The 13,434-nt window shown below is 36.1% G+C and overlaps 1 protein-coding gene across 8 annotated transcripts in view; it reads right to left on the bottom strand.

Moving 5' to 3' along the window:
• The window catches only part of RPS6KC1 (ribosomal protein S6 kinase C1), a 190,741-nt gene that overhangs the window by 116,970 nt on the left and 60,337 nt on the right, over positions 1-13,434 (bottom strand). Inside the window, exon 1 of one of the 8 annotated variants that reach the window (XM_078078120.1) lies at positions 5,776-5,932. The exons of 6 other annotated variants lie outside the window; for them this stretch is intronic. The gene's annotated coding sequence lies outside the window, so the exon portion shown is untranslated. Of the gene's footprint in view, positions 1-5,775; positions 5,933-13,434 lie in introns of those variants that run through there. One more of the 8 variants, XM_078078118.1, reaches the window with a different exon arrangement.

The following is a 13,434-nucleotide window of genomic DNA, read 5'->3' on the forward strand; positions in this document are numbered from 1 at the left end:
TTCAAGAGCTATTTAAAATGATTAAATAGGCAGGGTGGCTTGGCCATAAAGAAAACCTCAACAAATGTCAAAAAACTGAAATCATTCAAAATTCTTTGAACACCATGGAATTACGCTATAAATCAGTAACAAGAAGATAACTAGAAAAATCTCAACTGCTGGGAAAGTAAGTAGTATGTTTATCATGTTTAGAAATGTGTTACTTAGAAGTAATTCACAGGTACAGACACAGACTAATGGACCCCTAAAAATGGCTATGTCCTAACCCAGGAACCTGTAAATAAATTACTTAACTTGGCTAAAGTGACTTTACAAATGTGATTAAGGTTAAGAATCTTGAGATAGAGCAATTATCCTGGATTATCATAGTAGGCCCAACCAAATCACATCGGTCCTTAAAATCAGGTAACCTTTCCTTGCTGAGAATCACAGTGAGATGTAACTAGGAAAGAATGGTCAAAGGGATATAACACTGCTGACTTAGAAGATGGACGCAGGCATGCCGGCAGCCTCTAGAAGCTGGAAAAAACAAGGAAACAGATTCTCCCCTAAAGTCTCTGGAAAGGAATACAGTCCTGCCCATACCTTGATTTTTAGCCCAGTGAGATTAAAGTCATATTTCTGACCTATAAAACAATAAAATAATAAATTTGTGTTGTAAATTTATGGTAATTTGTTACAGCAGCTTAGAAACTAATGAGACAAAAAAAATATTTTGAACTGATAACAATGAAGATATGACATACCTAAACCTATGGAATGTAGCTAAAGCAGTACTTAGTGGGAAATTTATAACCTTAAACATATGTAGAAAAAAAGGCCAAAACTCAAAGATATAAGCTCCTAACTCAAAAAGTAAATGTCAGACCTAAAGTTAAGTAGGAGGAAACTAAACAGAAATCCATAAAATAGAAAAGTAACATACAATAGTATAAATAAATACTCTAACATTAATAAAACTAGTAAATCCTTAATATGACTGATTAAGAAAATAAGTTACCAACATCAGGAAAAATCCAACAGACATCAAAAAGACAAAAAGATACTATAAATAATTCCTATAATCAATAGATTTGAGGGTTTGTGCCAAAAGCAAAGGCAACAAAAGCAAAAATAAACATCAAACTAAATAGTTTCTGCACAGCAAAGGAAACCATCAACAAAATGAAAATGCAAACACACCTAATGGGAGAAAATATTTGCAAACCATATATTCATATAAGGGATTAATATCCAAAATATTTAAAGTACTCATCCAACTCATTAACAACAACAAAAAGATTAAAAAATGCGCAGAATCTAAATGGACATTTTTCCAAAGACACACTGATGGCCAATAAATACATGAAAACGTGCTCCACATCACTAATCATCAGAAAAATGCAAATCAAAACCACAATAAGAAATCACCTCACACCTGTTAGAGTGGCTATTATCAAAAAGACAAGAGATAACAGGAGTTCACAAGGATGTGGAGAACAAGAAACCTTTGCGCACTGTTGGCGGGAATATAAATTGGTGCAGCTACTATGGAAAACAGTATGGCAGCTCCTCAAAAAATTAAAACTAGAACAACATGTTCCAGCAATTTCACTTGCAGGCATTTATCCAAAGAAAATGAAAACATTTAAAAAGATATCTGCAACCCCATGTTCACTGTAGCATTATTTACAATAGCAAAAAAATAGAAACCACCAAAGTGTCCATCAATGGATGAATGAATAAAGAAAATGTGGTATGCACACAAACACAGGAATATTATTCAGCCATCCATATTGCTGTTATTTGCAGCAATATGGATGAACCTTGAAGGCATTATGCCAAGTGAAATAAGTTATACAGAGAAAGAGAAATACTGTGTGATCTCACTTATATTTAGAATCTACTAAAAAAAAAAAAAAAAGCTCACAGCCACAGAGAACAGACTCTTGGTTGCCAGAGGCAAACGGGTGGCAGGTAGGCAAAATGAGTGAAGGGGTTCAAAAAGTACAAACTACTTCCAGTTATAAACTAAATAAATCCAAGGGGTATAATATACAACATGGTGTCAGTAGTAGGGGCGCCTGGGTGGCTCAGTCGTTAAGCGTCTGCCTTCGGCTCAGGTCATGATCCCAGGGTCCTGGGATCGAGCCCCACATCGGGCTCCCTGCTCCGCGGGAAGCCTGCTTCTCCCTCTCCCACTCCCCCTGCTTGTGTTCCCTCTCTCGCTGTGTCTCTCTCTGTCAAATAAATAAATAAAATCTTTAAAAAAAAAAAAAAAAAAACCATGGTGTCAGTAGTTAATAATACTGTATTGTGTATTTGAAAGTTGTATAGAGAATATATCTTAAAAGTTCTGATCACAAAGAAAAAAATTTGTAATTGTGTCGTGATGGATGTTAGCAAGACTTACTGTGATCATTCTGCAATATATAAATATATCAAATCATTATGTTATACACTTAAAACTAAAATAATGCTATATGCCAATTATATCTCAATAAGAATAATAAAATAAAGCAAAGGAGCAGAGAAAAAAATTAATTTGACCATTTGTATGAAACAAATTCTTTGAAAAATACACCTTACCAATAAGTTGATAAAAGGAGAAATATATATGATTTTAACAGCTGGATATCTATTAAAGAAATTAAACCCAGTATTAAAACCCTTTCCCTAGAATTGTTCTTAAATTTGTTAAGTGTGATACTTGCATTGAGGATATGTAAAAGAATGTCTTTATTTTCTGGAAATGTCTATTACGTAATGGCCAAAACCATGATGTCTATAATTTACTTTTAATTCACTAAATATGTTTGTAACATATATATGTGAATACATATATGTGAATATATATATGAATATATATGTATGTATAGATAAGACAATAACTATGAAAAATAAAAACACACACATAAATCTTAGCAACCAAGCCCAGTGATATATAAAAAAAGATACAGTGCAACCAAGTAGGTTTATTTCAGGAATGCAAAGGTTACTGAACATTCAAAAAAACAGTAAGTGTTGGAGCACCTGGGTGGCTCAGTTGGTTAAGCGACTGCCTTCGGCTCAGGTCATGATCCTGGAGTCCCTGGATCGAGTCCCGCATCCGGCTCCCTGCTTGGCAGGGAGTCTACTTCTCCCTCTGACCCTCCTCCCTCTCATGCTCTCTCTCATTCTCTCTCTCTCTCAAATAAATAAATAAAATCTTTAAAAAAAATAAAAATAAAAATAAAAAAATAAAAAAACAAAACAAAAAAAAAACAGTAAGTGTGGAATCTCGAGTCTGGAGGATAATGACAGCCACCTAATTTCAAATCTCCCCACATAATCTCTCAAAACCAAAAAACAAAACAAATGGAAATACTGGGGGAGTAAATAAAACCACACATGACCCACACCTTGAGCATTACTAAGAAAATGACCTTCAGATTATCTGTAAATAGAGAAATAAACCAAATTACAACAGAGCTCCAAGGGCCCTACTATTGCAGACCCATGAATGTAGAAACCAGAGGAGAAAGAGCTTAACAACAGAGCCCTTAAAAAAGTATTCAGGGGTACACAGGACTTAAAGAACAGAAGAAAAACAAAACAAAACAAACACCCCCAGAAAGAGAAAGTCCAATTAAATACCAAAATACAAAACATAAACTGGGACTTGGTAGTTTGAAAACACAGGCTATAAATATAAAGAAAGACTTGAGTGTAAGTGGAACCAAAAGTGAGAGCCTTGGGAAAGCTTTTCTTCTGGGGAAGAAACAGACCCTATACAGAAAAGGGTATGATATAACAGTAAAGGGGTGCAGGGAATAACAGAAATGAGAGGAGAAAGGTAAGGAGCCTATAAAAACAAAAGAGAAACACCAACCACTCCCCCATCCTCATCCACAAAAGAAAGTGCACGGAAGAGGGGTGAACCGACAGAAGAGGACATAAACTGGAACCATACCCTCACAAGAATAGAAAAAGGCAGATCTCATGCAATCAGTACTGTCAGAGATCAAGACAGCAGTCACCTTTGGAGAGGTAGTAATTGGAAAGGAACAGAAGGAAGCTTCAAGAGTGCTGGTCAAGTTCTACTTGCTAATCTGGGTACCAGTAACGTATGTTCCATGTGTGAAAATATATCAAGCTATATACTTACAATATGTACTTTTATGTATATTCAATTCAATTCAAAGTAAAAAACAGAAAACAGATATGCCTGTTCCCTATAGAATCTAAGTCTAAGAAACATATATGAGAAAACATATAAACAGGGCACCTGGGTGGCTCAGTCGGTTAAGCATCTGCCTTCAGCTCAGGTCATGATCCCAGGGTCCTGGGATCAAGTCCCGCGTCAGGCTCCCCACTCGGCGGGGAGTCTGCGTCTCCCTCTGCCTCTACCTGCCGCTCTGCCTACTTGTGCTCTATTTCTCTGTCAAATAAATAAAATCTTAAAAAAAAAAAAAAAAGAAAACATATAAACAACTATGGCAGGGGGAGAAAGCATATTAAGGGTCAATGTGGGGTTAGGAAGGGTAAGTAGAGGATGACATTTTAATTTTGTTTTGTTTCTGCCTAATAATCCTTTCTCATTTTGGTCCACTCCCCTCATTTCTATAGCTATGTTGTTCAGTTCATGTGCTTCATTAGGGATAGTTCTGTCCACCTTTGAAGGGATGAGTAAATAACCTATACCTAATTACGTTATTCCCTTGCTAGAAAAACAAGGTGAAGGCATGTGACCCATGCTTTTACAGGAGCTGGGGGAAAACACCCTCTTCCTCTAGAACTCAGAGGGAAAAGCCTCTGTAAACCTAGAGCTGCTGGAGGGTTATCTTTCACACCACCTGGAAATAAATGTAAATCAGAGAAAGGGGACTGAAAGTATAGGCCATGTATAAAGATAAGCAAACAGGCACAGAAACCATGTGATACTTCTTGAACACCTGAATCTAGCCATATGTAACTACTCATTTATGTGGGCTAAAACACTTTCTATGTGAGCTTCTTTGAGTTGGTTTTGTCAACCTGTAACTGAAAGAGTCCAGTATAACACAAAATTTGAAAGGACTTATCTGAGTAGAGGATAATTTAAAAAGCAACTCTCTCTTCATTTGTGAACATCATAACCAGAGAATCGGAAGTCTTCTCTTAGTCCATTCTGGCTGCAAGAACAGAATACCAAGGAACTTATAAACAGAAATTTATCTCTCACAGTTCCTGAGGCTCAAAGGCCAAGAGCAAGACTCCCAACAGATCTGCTATCTGGTACTGGCTTCCTCGTTCATTGATGGCTATTCTCACTGTGCCCTCACAGGGTGAAAGGAACAAAGGAGCTCTCTGAGGTCTCTAATGGGCACTAATCCCATTCATGAGGGCAGAACCCTCAAGGCCTAATCATCTCCCAAAGGCCCCACCTCCAAATACCATCACACTAGGGATTAAGTTTCAATATGAATTTTGGGAAGACACATTCAGTCTATAGTACCTTCTCCCTAAAGCTATGAAATAGTTTCTTCTGAGAGCACTTGCATTTAGTACCTGCTTTTTCCTGTTACAGACAGTTCCTACATAATTAAAGAAAGAAAAAAAAAAAAGGCAGGGCAATGATGGGGACAGGAAAACAGAATAGGTGACATATAATTACTTTCAAATTTCTGTTCTTAAAATCTGAGTTTTACTATTTTAAAATGCTTTCTTCTAGCCAGTTTCAAAACAGTTAAGATCTAAAAATTCCTCAACTAAGGCAATTTATTGAATTATAGTAAAGAGCACATGTTTTATTTTAAAACAGAAAAGGTGGGGCACCTGGATGGCTCAATCAGTTAAGCATCTGCCTTCCATTCAGGTCATGATCCCAGAGTCCTGGGATTGAGCTCCGCGTCAGGTTCCCTGCTCAGTGGGGTGTCTGCTTCTCCCTCTCACTCTTCCTCTGTGCGATCCCTCTCTCTCTCAAATAAACAAAATCTTTAAAACAGAAATAGCAGTAGAAAGCTTTCATAAAAAAAAAATTCTGAATCTGTTTAGTACTGCTCTTTGAAAAGTAAAATCGCAATTTACAAATTAAGATGGACAAGCAGGTTCATACTTCAATGAGCAGCCCATCTTTTTCAACTATATTACAATGATGAACCGCATATTCAAGAGATAACTAAAAGCACAATTAGGTTTAAATATAAGATAAAAATCTCTGTGGCATGTGGGATTTATTCCAGGAATTCCTTTACATTGAACCAAACGTGGTTCAATGTAAAGGAAATCAATGTATTATACCATATTAATAGAATGAAGGGGGGAAAAAACACATGATCATCTCAACTGAAGCAGAAAAAGCATTTAACACAATCTAACACTCTTTCATAATAAAACCATCCAGAAAACTAGGAATAGAAGGGAACTTATTCAACATGATACAGGGCATCTATGAAAAACTAATAATTAACATCGTATCTACTCAATGGAAGGGCGGCTGGGTGGCTCAGTCGGTTAAGCATCCAGACTCCTCATTTCAGCCCAGGTCATGATCTCAGGGTCATGAGATGGAACTTCGCGCTCAGCGGGGAGTCTGCTTGAGATTCTGTCTCCCTCTCCCTCTCCTTCTGCCCCCCCAATCACGCTCTTTCTCTTTCTCTCTCAAATAAATAAATCTTTTTAAAAAATACATCATACTCAATGATAAAAGATGGAAAGCTTTTCCTCTAAACTCCAGAATGAGCCAAGATGCCTCATCTCCTTTGCAGGGATGAGTAAGTAACCTATACCTAATTAGGTTATTCCCTAGCTAGAAAAACGAGGTGAAAGCATGTGACCCATGCTTTTACTAGAGTTACTGAACATTTCACTGGAAGTCCAAACCAGAGTATTTGGCAAGAAGAGATGAAAAGGCATCCAAATTGAAAAGAAACAAGTAAAACTACATCCATTCACAGAGAACATAATCTTATAGAAATCTCAAAGAATCCACCAAAAAACTACTACAGCTAATAAACGAATTCAGCAAGTTGCCACATACAAGAAAAAAAATTCAAAAATCAGTGTATTTATACACCAGGAATGAACACTCCAAAAAGAAAATTAATGGAACAATTCTAATTACAATAACATTCCAAAGAATAAATACCTAGGAACAGATTTAACCCAGGAGGTGAAAGGCATATATTGAAAATTACAAAACAATGCTGAAGGAGATTAAAGAAGATCTAAATAGATATAAAGACATCCTGTGTTCATGGATTAAAAGACATTTTTAAGATGGCAATACTCCCCAAATTTATTCCCTATCAAAATTCCAACAGCCTTTTTTGCAGAAACAGAAAAACTGATTTTCTTTTTTTTTTTTTTTTTAAAGATTTTATTTATTTATTTGAGAGAGAGAATGAGAGAGAGAGCACATGAGAGGGGGGAGGATCAGAGGGAGAAGCAGACTCCCCGCTGAGCAGGGAGCCCAATGCGGGACTCGATCCCGGGACTCCAGGATCATGACCTGAGCCGAAGGCAGTCGCTTAACCAACTGAGCCACCCAGGCGCCCCGAAAAACTGATTTTCTAAAAGAAAAAAGAAAGATATTAAAAAATAAATAAAATATCAACTAGAAGTCATTTTTTTAGAAGGTGATTTGTCAGCTCTCCCTGGGCTCAGACGTAGTTTGCAGCAACATGGCTGAACGCACCAAGAAGGTCGGAACCTTGGGTAAATACGGGACCCGTTACGATGCCTCCCTCAGGAAAATGGTGAAGAATACTGAAATAAACCACCATGCCAAGTACACTTGCTCCTTCTGTGGCAAAACCAAGATGAAACGACGAGCTGTGAGGCTCCAGCATCGTGGCTCCTGCATGAAAACCATTAACTGGTGGTGCCTGGACCTACAGCACCGCTTCTGCCATCACAGCAAACTGAAGGAGTTGAAAGACCAGTAGAAGCTCCACCATTTGAAATACTGCTAGCCTATAATAAATGGGTTAATTTATGTAACAAAATTACTTTGGCCTGTTGCTAAATGTATTAGTTAAATCTTCCGATTTGTGTTGCATTAATTCTCAAAAGACTTGGAAATTAAAAATCCTTCTAATTTTTAGTGAAAAAAATAAATAAATAAAAGGTGATTTTCAATTATTTTTTTAAGATTTTATTTATTTATTTGACAGAGAGACAGCAAAAGAGGGAACACAAGCAGGGGGAGTGGGAGAGGGAGAAGCAGGCTTCCCGCCGAGCAGGGAGCCCGATGCAGGGCTCGATCCCATGACCCTGGGATCATGACCTGAGCTGAAGGCAGACGCTTAACGACTGAGCCACCCAGGCGCCCCAAAATGTGATTTTCAATTTATATAGAGTTGTAAGGGGACCCAAAAAATCAAAATATTGAAAAAAAACAAACTTCTCAAAAAGGATCATAAATCGAAACAGCTAGAAGCTAATGCATTAGAAGACAATATGATAACACCACAGCTATTAGAATTACAGCTTTTGGGGGTGCCTGGGTGGCTCAGTCGTTAAGCATCTGCCTTCGGTTCAGGTCATGATCCCAGGGTCCTGGGATCAAATCCCAGATTGGGCTCCTTGCTCAGCGGGGTGTCTGCTTCTCCCTCTGCCCCTCCCCCTGCTCATGTTCTCTCTCTCTCTCTCTCTCTCTCTCAAAATAAATAAAATCTTTAAAAAATAAATAAAATGAAATTACAGCCTTTGGTGTTGTTAGACTTAGACCATACCATATTTTGTAGTGAAGTGGACAATCCCGAAAGGTAAGTGGGCTAAACAATATTTTCGTAGTATCTTCAGAGTTAACAAACACAATAAACAAGTCAAATAAATTTTTATTTTTAAAGTTATACATTTTCACTTCTGAAATTCAGCAATAAGAAATCATGTGACTTGCTTCCCTTTATCATAAATTTACTGCCTTTTTCATATATCCATCCATTCTAAATCAAACAAGTTTACACTTGGCTTTCTTAATACTTGAGTCACTTTTATTCAAAGCAATAAATCAATGACCCAATTGCCTTTTACATTACTTGAGTATGTATCATTATGAATGCACAGGGACTAACCATATTCATAGAGCCTGGACACGTTCTAGAACCAACCCTACAATTCTAAGCTAGTCTAAGTGACTCAAAGGAAACCTAGAAATATACGTGGGTTTGTGGTCTCCCCAGGAATTCTATTCCTCATGTCGGAAGGGGAAAAAGAATAGTCAAAACCCAGTAAGAGACCCAGAATGATGTAGAACCTCAACACACAAGGTCACAGTTTTTTAAATAAGTCTGGACATCTCTGGACATCTCTTAGCACACATGTATCCAGGGATGGCATAAACTAAGAAAAATGGCTTTGTATTGCTTATTATACCATTTACTAGGATGAAAATTGCAGAAGATTGTCTGCATCTCTTAGCTGAGTAGTAACATCAGAAATAGTCTCACTGGTTAAAAATATCAACAAGATAATCAAACTTAGATATCAACAACATCCAGGAACGCTTTTCAATGTGAGATTTATAATGTATACAGAAGATTTAAACAGAAACAGAGAGAGGAGATCTTATTTTGAAGGGTGATCACTCAATTCTATATTTTTATTTAAAAAACCATTCTATATTCACTATCATAATACCTAGTACATACTACTAATAGAACCTTGTTGAAAGCTCAACTGGATGGATGGCTGAATGATCAAATAAACAAATGGAAGGAAAAAGAACGAATATCAAAATAAAGTTTAAAAATATTTGATACTCTCTGAAGACTTGTTTCTTCTCCATTTTAAAAAGCTACTCTAATTAGGGAAGAAATGTATCAGAAGTAACATGGCACAGTGGAAACAAGACAAGACTTGAACTCAGAAAGAACAAGATTTAAATCTTAGCCAAAACTCTTAGTGGCTTGTGTTGTGGAGCAAATTGCTTACTTTATCCAAGTCTTAGTTTTCTCCACCTATAAAATGGGGATTACAGTATCTACCTTACAAACACAATAAACCAGCAATTTTGGCACCTAGAACAAACTAAACAAAACCAGTTCTCCAATCAACTCTGTAATTCATAATGTAGCCCACAGATGGGTGTTACTAACAATGCTCGCCATCTGGTAGCTTCCTGTTTTAAATAATTATTCTTGCTAACTAGGTGCCAAGCTTCTGGAATCATTACATTAAATGTTTGCACTCTCTAAATTTTGGTGTCCTTAGACAAAGCCCAGTATGACCAGCCATAGCTCAGATTATAGGTTTGTTCTGAGGGTTAAAAATAATGTTAAGAAAAACCCCTTGTACAGTGACAGGCATATAACAGAAAATAAATTACTGTTATTTAAATATTTTATTAACACCTTTATGTCATCCATTTGCCACTCTACATCCTCACAATTATTCTAATAAACCCACACTGAGAATATAGATTAATCGTATCAGGCCACTGCAGAAATATATCAACAAGACAGGAGTGAAAGTATAGGTACTGGAAATATTATCTTCAAAGATTCGAGTTGATTCCTTCAATCTTGATTTTTGGATTTTCTGTCTTAAACACATAAAGACCTGATGACTTAGAAGAGTAGAAGGTACCTCAATTTCAAGAGCCATTCCTAGATTGAGGAAATAAGTGAAGTGTCATGTTCAAAAGGAGAATTCAAAGTTACCACTATCAGGGTATGCTTCTTCTCTGCTGGATGGGCAAATAGAACTGCTGCTATTGTGTTCTGCCTCTAGTCTCAGCTGTGCAAACATCAGTTAAGTAAGAAAAACATTAAGCCATCTTTATCAGATCTACAAACAACCCAGATAAACTCCTTTAGGATGAATAGTTTAGTTAGAATGAATAGTTAGTACTCAGAATAACAAAATTTGCCAAATCATAAGAACCCTGTATAAAGCACTCCTACTTAGCTCTGAAAAATCATTTTTGCTGGATTATTAGATATCTAAAAATAATGATTTTATTATAAAGCATTATCAAACCAAACCAAGGGCACAGACAACAATTCTGTTTTCTTCTTTTTCCCCACAGGCAACAATTCTTACAGCAAGAGTTAAATTAAAATGATGCAGAGGTATTGCTGGTTATAGTGATGTTTCAATAACAGCTTTACCACACTAAAACAAACTTTCCCTAAGAAAACATCTCTTCTACTCATAAATGTCAAGTCAGTTCACAAGCTAGAGCCCCCAGTTTCCCCACAAATTAAAGAATAAATCCATCATACTCAACATTACACTCAATGGTGATTAACTGAAAGCTTTTCCTCTAAGATGAGAAACAAGACGATGATGCCCATTCTCACCACTTGATTCAACATAGTACTAGAAGTCCTTGTCAGAGCAATCGGACAAGAAAACGAAATAAAAGGCATCCAAATAAGAAAGGAAGAAGTAAAACTGTCTCAATTTGCAGATAGCATGATATTATATAGAGAAAACCCTAAAGACTCCACCAAAAGACTGTTGGAATAACAGATGAAATCTGTTACAAATCATTAATAAAAGAAACTGAAGACAAAAATCAATGGAAAGATATTCCATGCTCATGGATTGAAAGAATTAATATTGTTAAAATGTCCATACTACCCAATGTAATCTATAGATTCAATGCAATCCCTATCAAAATTCCAATGACATTTTTCACATAAGTAGGAAAAAAATCCTAAAATTTGTATGGAACCATAAAAGACCCCAAATAGCCAAAGCAACCCTCTGAATAAAGAACAAAGCTGGAGGCATCACATTTCCTGATTTCAAACTATATTACAAAGCTACAAAACAGTATGGTATTGGACACACAGATCAAAGGGATAAAATAGAGAGCACAGAAATAAAACCACACATATACAGTCAATTAATTTATGACAAAGGAACCAAAAATATACACTAGGGAAAGAACAGTCTCTTCAATAATGGTATTGACAAAAATAAACAGATACATGCAAAAAAAAAAAAATAACACTAAACCCCTATCTCACACCATACACAAAAATTAACTCAACATAGATTAAAGACCTGAACATAAGACCTGAAACCATAAAATCCTAGGAAAACAAACAGGGCGGTAAGCTTTCTTAGCATGAAAGCAAAGGCAGCAAAAGCAAAAATAAACAAGTGGAACTACATCAAACTATAAAGCTTCTGCACAGCAAAGGAAACTATCAACAAAATGAAAAGGCAATCTACCAAATGGGAAAAAATATTTGCAAATCATATATCTGATAAGAGGCTAATATCCAAAATATCCAAAATATATAAAGAATACATAATCTAATATCAAAAAACCCCTAAACAATTTGATTAAAAAATGAGCAAAGGAATTGAAAAATTATTTTCTCAAGACATAAAAATGCCAAACAGGTACATGAAAAGTTACTTAACAGCACTCATCATTGGGGAACTCCAAATCAAAACCACAATTAGATTTACCTCACACCTGTCAGAATGTCTATCACCAAAAAGATAACAGATAACAAGTGTTGGCCAGGATGTGGAGAAAAGAGAACTCTTATACACTGCTGGTGGGAAGGTAAATTGGTGCAGCCACTATAAAAGACAGTATGAAGGCTCCTCAAAAAATTAAAAATAGAACTACCCTATGATCCAGCAATTCCATTTCTAGGTATACATCTGAAGGAAACAAACATTATCTCAAAGAGGTATCTGCACCGTCGTGTTCATTGCAGCATTATTTACAATAGTCAAGACATGAAAACAACCTAAGTACCCATTGATGATTGAATGGATAAAGAAAATGTGATAATAGTGTGTGTACATACACACACACACACACGAATATTATTAGGGATAAAATAGAAGGAAATCCTCCCGTCAGTGACATGAATGGACCTTGAGGTCATTACGCTAAGTAAAATACATCAGACAGAGAAACAAATACTAAATGATCTCAGTTATGTGTAGAATCTAAAAAGAACCAAACTCATCGAAGAGATTGGTGGTTACTAGAGGCAGGGGTAAGGGGTGGGTAAAGTGGGTGAAGGCAGTCAAAAGGTATGAACTTCCATTTTATAAGATTAATGAGTTCCGTGGATATAATATACAACATGGGGACTATAGTTTTAAAATACTGTATCATATATTTGAAAGTTGATAAAAGAGTAGATCTTAAAAGCTCTCATCACAAGAAAAAAAAAGGTAACTATGTGAGGGGAAGGATGTTAACTAAACTTATTATGGTAATCATTTCACTTTAGATACATGTATCAAATCATGTTGTACCTTTAGTACAATGTTGTATGTCAATTATATCTCAATAAAAATGGGGGGGGATTTTTTTAAACCAGTAATGTCCATACGTCTGTTAGGTGGTGACTGGTACACTTTTAAATACCATCCAAAAGCACTGCTCTGACATTACATTTGACACATAGTTAAAAGTATAACCATAAGGACTAAAACAAAGGTTATTTTACATATTGGTTAAAAATTAGAATTCTGTGATTGTGGTTCCCACAGTTTGTATGAAAAAAT

Source organism: Halichoerus grypus, chromosome 7 (assembly GCF_964656455.1).
Source record: "Halichoerus grypus chromosome 7, mHalGry1.hap1.1, whole genome shotgun sequence".
In the NCBI taxonomy this organism is placed as follows: domain Eukaryota; kingdom Metazoa; phylum Chordata; class Mammalia; order Carnivora; family Phocidae; genus Halichoerus; species Halichoerus grypus.